Below are 9,629 nucleotides of genomic sequence, written 5' to 3'. Positions count from 1 at the left end.
CAACTTGATGCCTGAGTTTTAGAGAGGCGGTGGTCAGCATTTTCTGAAAGTCATGACCTTTTAAGTTGTCTCAAATTGGGCACCTAAAAATGGTCACTTTTGAAAACTGTAGCCAATTTTCGCATAAAAAACTTCACCCCATGATTTACTCTAAGAACGATGACAGTAGCAAAGAGGTGCAGAAACAGGCTGGCTGCTCCTGCCAGCAACTGCCTTCATTCAGCTCATAAAACACTTTGAGAAATGCAGAGGAAGGAAATGAGAACGGGAGATGCCAAAGCAATAACCATGTGCCAATTTTAAAAGGGCGTTGACATACCAAGGATGGAATTGCTTAGGTTGGTCCTCTTGGATTAACAGGGTGGATCTGAGCAAGGGAAAGATTAGGAAACATTTCCTGCCAATCTATTAGAGTGTGGAACAGACTCCCACAGGGTCCATTGCTTGGGGTATCTAAAGGCAGACTCGACAAGGCACTGTAGGAAACAATCCTGCACAGGTCAAGGGAGGGATGAAGTGCCCAGCGAATCCTTCCTATCTCTCATTTTCAGGATGCTGTGCTTCAAAACAGGGAGGTGCATTATTGATTTTGAGACCCGGTGACACTGATTTTGTGTCACAACCCAGTGCCGTGGCACAATGACCCTGCATCATTGTGCCTTTTGATACCATGTCCTCTGGTCTTGACATTGCATCTTGATGGAGGATGTAGGAGCCATACCACTTCGAAGTAAGGTCCTGCCGTAGTGTCATGGTGAGTCCCCAAAGCGATTTTGTCCTTCACGACAAGTGCAGACAGGCTGCAGAGCTGTCATGATGAATCTACTCCTTGAAACTTCTAACAGACACAGAAGGCAACCAGCCTCATGCTGCTTGGAGCCATCCCTTGTGCTAAGCAGCATTAAACTGTACAGGAACCTTCTCAGCATCAAGTAAGGTGTTCCAGAAAGTGCGAATGAGTCACTAGAAAGTTCTCTCCCTTATGGGTACTGAAGTCATTTCCCATCATGGCACTAGGGGCTTCCTTTGCGGTGGGACATAAACCAAAGTCCCACTGCCCACTCCAGTCATTGAAGTTCTCATGTTATTATTTTTATAGGAGTAGGGTGTTCGCTGGTTTCCTGGCCAAATTCTGATTCATATTCTGCCTGCCCACATTTATTTTTCCTGTGATTTATCCTAGGCACAGTTCTTCAGCTGGATACAGTCATCCCCTTCCCATCCTCTACTCGACTCATGTGTGGTATTGCTGTGCACTTTCCAGATAAGAAGCAGCTGCATTTCAGAGGTGGGTACAGCAATGCTTATGGTCACTTGGCATATCGGTAGGCTTGTAAAGTGTGTTAGGAGCCGTTGGCTTGGAAAGTGAAAGTTGCATGCAGTGAATAGGGCATTGGTGTTTGCCGCATTAGTACAGAGGAGGGGTGGTGTCAGATAAAGGCAGGTTCCTTTAAACACCCAGCTCAGAAGAGTGCCTCCACATCTGGAATCCTAAGGCACAGAGCTTTGAATATCTGACCCCAGCACTGTGGGGACCGCGTAGCTCGCACCGTGAGTGTAGCTGCCTGCAAAGAAACCCACAAAGAAACACAGCTAGGGATAGGGAGCTGCTGCTTATGTTTTACCTCCGCATCTGCCTTCTTCCCCCTCACACCCATCCCACCTTTAAAAGGAGCGGGGTGGCTAAGACGCCAGACTCTGTCCCACCAGGGGGCAGTCTAGATAACACTGGTGGGGAAGCAGAAAAGGGGACTCAAAAGAGGCGTGTAGGGTGCATGACGGGTGGAAATCTTTCCCTGGAGAAGTATGGAGCCATGGAAGACAAAGAGAAGTGGTCCGTAAGGTAGAGGGGCGTTGTGATTAAGGCATTGGACTGTGACTGGGTTTGGCCCTCGGCTCTGCCATGGATTTGGTGTGGGACTTGGAGAAGTCGAATGGGGTCAGATTGAAGAGCTCAGCCCTTACCGTCAAGCTCAATACCCCACGTGTGGAGCTGTTCTCAAAACCTGGGCCGCAGCTGCTCAGACTTAAAAGTGGCCTAATAATATAAGAGGTAATTGTTACTAATTCCTTTCTCCCCTCCCTCTGCCTGTATTCGCTGCTGAGATAGAAAACTCTCTGTGCCAGGGACTGTCTCTGGCTAACATGTCTTAAAGGTTAGAGGTCACTGAACTTGGTTGTCAGCAGAGGAATGTGAACCTCTCTGAGGTTCCCTGCATATAAAATTAACACAATAACCCACGCAAATACATTAAAAAGAAAAGCAAGCTTGACAGATCCCGCCTTTGTACTGCTTCCTGCTATAGTTTGTCAGCTCTCTGCAAGCTAAACAGTGGTAGGCTTGGTCACTGCTCGGAGGTAAGGCCATGAATGAAAATTCAGGTTGGGCAGGAAGTGCTGGTGTGTCTCAGTCGGAGGTACAATAGTCCATGAGACAGGGCTGAGTACCCTGGCCTGGTATCCAGGATAGTTATGTTACTGGAGTGCTGGTACGACCCGAGTATTTATTTGCAGGACCTAGTCATGTGATATGGGTTAGGGCTATGAAATCCCTCTCACACGGCAGGGGTCTATGTTCCCCCGAGATGCTGTCAGATCTGCAGGGCTTCTCAATGGAGAGAAGTTGTGGTAAAACCCGCTTGGCTCCTCTTTGGTCCAAGTGGGTCAGGATCAGAAGTCAGGGTTTCATCACCGCAAGCGAGACTGGCAACTTCCCATCTTCGCCTGCCCTCTGCTAATCCAGAGGAAGGAGATAATTGCCTTGGAATTATCACTGTTCCGGTAGGTGATAACTGCTACATTTCAAGGGGATTAGCACCGTGGGACCTGATTCAGGCCATGTCTACACTAGCGAGTGTACAGCACAGCATCTAAACGAGTGGCAGTAGCTGTCGGGGGGAGAAGCGCTCCTGCTAACATAGTGTTTTGCACACGAGCACTTACAACACTTATGTCGCTCAGGGGTGTGTTTTTTCATACCTGTGAGCGATATGCGTTTTGCCAATCCAAGTGGTAGTGTAGACATGGCCTCAATGAAGTGAAGTTTCCCAATAAGCAGAGTGAACCTTCAATATAAAGAGATGGGAAAGTCCATTCAGATGCACAAAAGAACTTTTAAGAGTTTCGCTTCACTAGAACCGGAATTTTGCTATGTCTGAGTTCAGCTGAAGCAGGCTCCAGCTTTTTGCAGAGTCTTCCTTCCTTGCCATGTCTTATTGAAGGAAAACCAAAATAAAGCCGCATCCCAGCCCAACTCAGAAAGCCCCTTTGAATGAGGAAGCTATTGGAGTCGGCAGACATATCGGCGAAAGAATGAAGGTCATACTTTGCATAATATATTTATCTTGGAAATCATAATTTTATTCAGGCTATCCAAGAATTCAAGTGCTGAAACTAACACTAAGTCAACAGCACTTATAGTAATGAAATAAATTCTTTATAACAATCCAGCAGAAGGAGTTGACAAGGGTTTTGAATGGCTTGTTTTTATTAAAATTCTTTCATTTTTGCAAACCAGCATTGTCTGTGTTTCTTGGATATGGCCAATGCAGAGACCTAGTGCAAAGTCGAAGCTGGAGTTTATTTAGTCTGCCTGCCTGCAGCAAAGAAAAATAAAATGCTTAATAAAAGATTTCCTTTTGTGGGAGAGCCTGCAATTTGCAGATTGTAAGATAAGGGGGCTGTTTAGAGGAAGGTCTAATTCTACAACTAAACAGAGATGGCATTCCCAGCAGAAGTGAATAGGAATATATCTTTAGCAATTGGTTAACCACAGACCTGAGTGGGAGCCACTAGAATTGAAAGCTTAAACTGTTCTTAATTGTCCTGTAAAGCTCAAATGAAAATATTTTTGATGCTCAGCCTTCATTAATCTAAACATGATTTAAATTCAACTGCACAGTTTTCCTAGTGCCAGCAGTATATCAAACCCTTGTTCACAACCCTTTATATGAACTCTGTAAGGTCATTTGAAGCTTACCTTCAATGGGCTAACACTTCTAGGTTCAATAACGTCCTAGGTTTCTCCTGTTACCGCTACACCATTTCCCTGAGTGGTAATATTTAGCCTCTACTTCCTACCACTTGAGCTTTGCCCATGGATGTGCATGGTTTGTTCTCAAATGCTATCCACAGTTAATCAGATCACACCCGGTTGTTGCTGTAGCATTTCAGGCCACACTCGGAGCAGATCTTACAGCTACTGTAGGCAAGGTTGGGCCTGTTCTGCCTGGGAGACACACAAGGATAACCCAGGTTCAGAAGGATTTTGTGATGGATGACAGGTGTCCTTCGGTGCTGCTGTGAGCTCAGCACAAGAGCTTCTTACCCCCATGTTCGCTCTCTCAAAGGAACCACTCATCTCTCTGTCTTTATGACCACCGAAGAAACCCCAGGCCCTGACATTCCCTCTGAGAGTTCTCCAGACTCCAGCGTCTTAGCCACTGGATAACAACGAGGAAAAGAAATGAACCATTCTTTGCCTCCTCGTCTCACAATACCTATGTGGGGGAAGGATCATGATCCTCATCTTACAGAAGGTACATAGAGAGAAAATAACTGCCCGAGGCTACACAGCAGGTCTACGGCAGAGCCAAGGAAAGAACTGAGATCCCGTGAGTCTCTGGCTTCCACTCTGAACACAAGCCCATGAACTATTTGCTTGGGCTTACACAGGAAACACAAGCTGCCAATGCCTCTGAAAGGAGAGAACAAAGCTAAAATATGCAACATGGCTCTATTTCCATGTATCATTGCTGGAACTTTTAAACAAGAGATTAAGTGACCCATGTGACTAATAGGTCTTTTGGGATGTGATTTAAATCAAAATTCCAACCTCTTGTGATCCTTGACCTTCCCATGGCACTTCTTGCAAGAACAGTGGGCCTGGTCAAATTCAAGCACAGCCATCTAGTTGACATTCACCCTGCCTTTTGAGTCAGGTAGCAGATTCATCTCCACTCTGTCTTCCTCAGTTGTGTACCATGCTCTCCAGCCACTCCTGCACCGATAGCTTGTAAAGCCCTTTGGCATCCTTTGGTGATAATAACAACAACAACAACTCACATTATATGGTGCCTTTCATCCCAATCACCTGTATCCAGTGTAAGGGATCATTATTATAGATTTCTATTCTAAATGCAAAGCACACATACAACCCAGTTCACGCCTTGAGTACAGTTACTTGGCAACCAGCACTGAATTGCCATTCGTACTTCACTCTGGTGCACACGCAGCCCTTCTTAAGCATTCTGTACCTGCGCATGGCAGTTCTCTTGCAGTTGGTTTGTTCTCTTGTGCCCTTTAGTTCTGTTCTTTTAAGGCCAGACGCTGACACCCTTGCTCACATTAAGAAACTCCTTAATCCACGAGTGGCCTCATTGTTGCAGATCCTGAGTTGGTGCATAGCTCTTATCTACCTTAAGGTTTTAAACTGCCACCCACCCTCCTAGGATGTGAGCACACTAACTTCAGTGGAGCTATCCCAGCGTGCACCAGCTGAGGTTCTCATCCATTGACTTCAATGGGACCACTCGTGGAGTAAGATTCTTATGTTACCAAGGGTATAAAAATCTGGCCCTAGGAGAAATGGGTGTGATCAGAAAAGCAGCCATGTGAAAATGACATCTTCTGACACAACACTGCTCCCTGTATGTCTTTGCGCCGCATCTGCTTCGTTTATTGAAAAGGGAAAAATTTTTCAGTCGTCTTAGTGCTGCAGAATCAAAACAGAGATGGGAAAACAATTTATTTTGCCTCAGACACCACCAGCTAAATTGTCAACGAAGGTCTGACTGCAGAATCGTGATGGTTGAAAGCACCAGAAAGAACACAGCTTGACTTTCAGATCCCCGGCTGGTTTCCACCATGATGGCAGTCAGGAAAAAAAAATCAGCTCTTGATTCATAAACTGAAGGAATCCAACACCAAACACTGGAGCCCCACGAGGTCATTTTCACGGTGTCACTTTTCCCTTGAAGGGGTTCTAACAGACCAAACTCAGAATGATCTATGGGAGAGGCCTACAGGGGGGAGAGAATTATCTATTTTTGCACTCTCAAGCCGGGGCACACCGTTGGCTCAGTGGTTAATATAAACAGAGGCTTTTGCTGTAGGAAAGATTGATGGAACACTGAACTGCTGAAGCACAAACTGTTGGATAGACGTGTGGCTGGGACCACAGTGCCCAGAGATCTAACATGAAGCAGTAAAGCTAGTTGGGGGAAACTGGAGGAAATTAATGATTAAATAATGGATTCCAAATGTTGAAGTTCAAAGTTAAATCCTAATAATGCAGTCACTTAATGCTGAGCGCAGAAACGGATTGTTTTTCAAGGCAAAGTTGCAGCAGGGAGCATTCTGGGTAATACTATCCAAATTCCCACTAAGGTAATACAGTGAAGATTTGGCCACACGGAATACTGATTTGATTCTGTTTGCTTCTGTGCCTACAGGACTGTTTCTGCAGTATTATTCCCAAAGCTTCGCTCTGTGTGTTGACTATTAATCCTGATGATTGGTGGCTGTTTGCCACTTGGAACATCCTTGCCCATTAAGGTTCCCCTAGAAAGAAAGAAAACAAGTTATTCAACAGTTGGGCCAAGGACGCAGTAAAATGCTTCTGTACTGCAACGCTGGGCCAGTGCTCACTGTTGGATGTACAGGCTCAACATGATGCGACCCAGATGGCTCCAAGCTTCGAGTGAGGAAGACCCAGTGAGCCTGTCAGGGTGCTTCTCTCCCTGCTGAATCCACACTTCATTCTTTTGCGTTATTTTTGATGCAGCTTGACTTCCAGAGGAACCGAGCATGGTCTGGTTCAGGAGTATCAAATGTATGGCCCACGGACCAGTTCTGGCCTTCCTGATGTATTCGTGTGGCCTGCATGATGTAGTCAGAGTGTGCAGAATGTATCTAAACCCTAGTGAATAGGCTTTGAGACTGGTGTCAGAAAACCTGGGTGTTAACCTGAGCTCTGCAACTAACCAGCTGAGTGTCCTTGGGCAATTCACTTCACCTCTTTGTGCCTCATTTCCCCCTCCCAGCCTTCGTCCGTCTTATCTATTTAGATTGTGAGCTACTCTGGCAGAGACTGTCTCTCACTATGTGTTTGTACTGGACCTAGCCCAGGGGAAGCCTGATTCCTGTGCAGGCCTCTTGGCACTACTGTAACACAAATAATAATAAAATGGCTTTGGACACCGATGGTCAAATTTTCAAAACCAGGCAGCTCTAACGCAGTGGCAGAGCTGAGGTTAGAAATCAGGGATCCTGGTTCTTGAGCTCAGTGATCAGACGGCTAGACCACACTCTGGCAGTTGGGGCTGCACACTGTGGCTATTGGAGCTGGTCAGGAGTTTCTCGATTAAACTTTTTTTTTCCTTCAAAAAATGCTGAGTCGCCAAAATCGAAACAGTTTGCAAAGCTGGGTTGGTTTGGACATATCTCCTGACTCCAACCATGTTTGAAAAGAAACGTTTAGAACTTGTCTAAATGTTTTGTTTTGACATTTTCCGGTGGGAAATCACATTTTCTGATGCCAAATTATTTCTCTTTTCAAAATTTAAGATAATTAGACTTTTAAAAAGCTAAAAAAATAGAACGATAGGTCAAAATCTAAACAAAACCAATTATCGTGAACCAAAAAAAAAATTGTTTCATTAAACTTTTTGAGATTTTGACTTTTCGTCTTCATATAGGATGGAAAAAAGTATTGAATGCTAAAAAAATTTCCCGGAATGGGAAAACCATTTCCCACCCAGCTCTAGGTAGTATACTGTAATATTAACCACACGGGATCTGGAAATCTATACAATGTGTGAACAGAAATTTTAGGGGAAAACAGTAATGACTGGGACAAATATTCTTGGAGACTGACCAACTGTTGTGCTAACTTTGCTCATATTCTTAAACCATTATGGTTTAGGTAGATTCACTGCCATCATTTATGCTCGTAAACCTGCCTTAACATTTGTCTCTTTTAAAAAGTTACGGACCAAAGGCTCAACCGAGCTCCCCAGCCACATAAGCACCTAAATGGAGATGCCAGGTTTTCCAAAATGCTCAACAGGAACCACTGGATGCTGAGCACTTTTGAAAACCACATTTTTCTGCAATTTTGTGACACACGACAAAACTCTCATCATCATCCTCCTCACTGGTGTGCTTAGTCCACCACAGGATGAGGGCCTGATCCTCTTGACATCACCAACGTCTCATCTTCTGATGTGGCTGCCACAGCTGTCTCTTCTCCTGTCCCAGTAATTTGCGCCTCGTATCATTTGTAGGTCTGGTTCATCCATAAGGTGAAAGGGACGTTCGAAGGGATTGGCAAGATGGAGACCTCGCTGGGGGAACAGTTCTGGTGGGAGATCTGCAAACGTGGTGGTGCTATTGCTCTGCATACACTGAATCTGGGATCAGAAAATAAGGAAATTTAAACATAGGAACGGATATGGTGCTCCTGTGACTGCAGAATGAAAGGAACTGTCTAGGAACTACGTGGGAGTTGGGGAAAATAAGGAGCTTTCCACCCCGTCAACCATCTCTCATTTATAGGACTGAAAAACCTTGAACCAAACCCTTCAGGAAGGTTCTGAAATGTTCAGAGAGTTTCCCTGCCATCCCACTTTTGCTGCTGCCTTTGCCCTTCTGGATCCCGAGATGTTTGTGGACGATACCAAGCTGGGAGGGGTTGCAAGTGCTTTGGAGGACAATAAAATTCAGAATGATCTCAACAAACTGGAGAAATGGTCTGAAGTAAATAGGATGAAATTCAGAAAGGACAAATGCAAAGTGCTCCACTTAGGAAGGAACAATCAGTTGCACACATACAAAATGGGCAATGGCTGCCTAGGAAGGAGCACTGCAGAAAGGGATCTGGGGGTCTGTAGACGGGCCGACTCACCCCTGCGGCACCTCCTGCTGGTGACTTCTGGGAATTAGCTCAATTCAGCTCTGGAGCACCCTCTGCAGGCTGGTGATCCTCCTGTCCTCTGGCCCCCGTGTCCCTCCCTGGACCCAGTGCCCTTTTACATGGGGTGCTGGCCCGTGGCAGTAACCCCTTTCTCTCAGGGTTTCCTCCCCAGGGAACCCCCACCCTCTATCCCCACCTTGCCTGAGTGTATGGCTACTGTCAGTCATTGTCTAGCCCCGCACCCTGGGGCAGGCTGCAGTATCAGCCAACTCATCACTGGCAAGGAGAGTTTGGACCTGCTGCCTGTGCCTACCCCTGGGCTGCCTCTGCAACCCCCAGTACCCATTAGCCCAATGCTAGGCCGCAGCCTGGGGCTTTCCAGGCGGGAGCTCCCCAGTTCCTCAGCCTTTTTCCCAGCCCTGCTCCCCTCTAGGTACCTTGTCTAGCTCCCAGCAGCCAGGCCCATCTCCCTCTATAGCTAGAGAGAGACTGTTTGGGCTTCTGGCTCACAGCCTCTTATAGGGGCCAGCTGGGCCTGATTGGGGCATGGCCACAGCTGAGCCTACTTTCCCCAATCAGCCCAGGCTTCTTGCCCCAGCCTAAAGGCTGCTTTCTCCAGCCACAGCCCCTTCCCAGGGCTGTTTTTAACCCCTTCAGGGCAGGAGCAGGGGTCCACCCTGCTACAGGGTCATAGTGGACCACAAGCTAATTATGA

At 46.3% G+C, this 9,629-nt stretch overlaps 2 long non-coding RNA genes across 2 annotated transcripts in view; one reads left to right on the top strand and one right to left on the bottom strand.

Moving 5' to 3' along the window:
- Window positions 1-675: 675 nt before the first annotated feature.
- LOC120406597 overlaps window positions 676-9,629 on the top strand; it is a 43,833-nt gene continuing 34,879 nt past the window's right edge. Inside the window, exons 1-2 of the long non-coding RNA XR_005599384.1 lie at window positions 676-754; window positions 1,184-1,288. This is a non-coding gene — a long non-coding RNA (uncharacterized LOC120406597). The remainder of the gene's footprint in view (window positions 755-1,183; window positions 1,289-9,629) is intronic.
- LOC120406596 lies at window positions 3,426-9,388 on the bottom strand. Its single transcript, XR_005599383.1, has 3 exons — window positions 9,352-9,388; window positions 8,157-8,411; window positions 3,426-6,561 (listed from the first exon to the last, which is right to left on the bottom strand). It is a non-coding gene; the product is annotated as an uncharacterized LOC120406596 (long non-coding RNA).

The sequence above is a fragment of the Mauremys reevesii genome, linkage group 5 (assembly GCF_016161935.1).
Source record: "Mauremys reevesii isolate NIE-2019 linkage group 5, ASM1616193v1, whole genome shotgun sequence".
In the NCBI taxonomy this organism is placed as follows: Eukaryota; Metazoa; Chordata; order Testudines; family Geoemydidae; genus Mauremys; species Mauremys reevesii.
The sequence above is the reverse complement of the archived record's forward strand: the minus strand, read 5'-3'. Positions and strand labels throughout refer to the sequence as shown.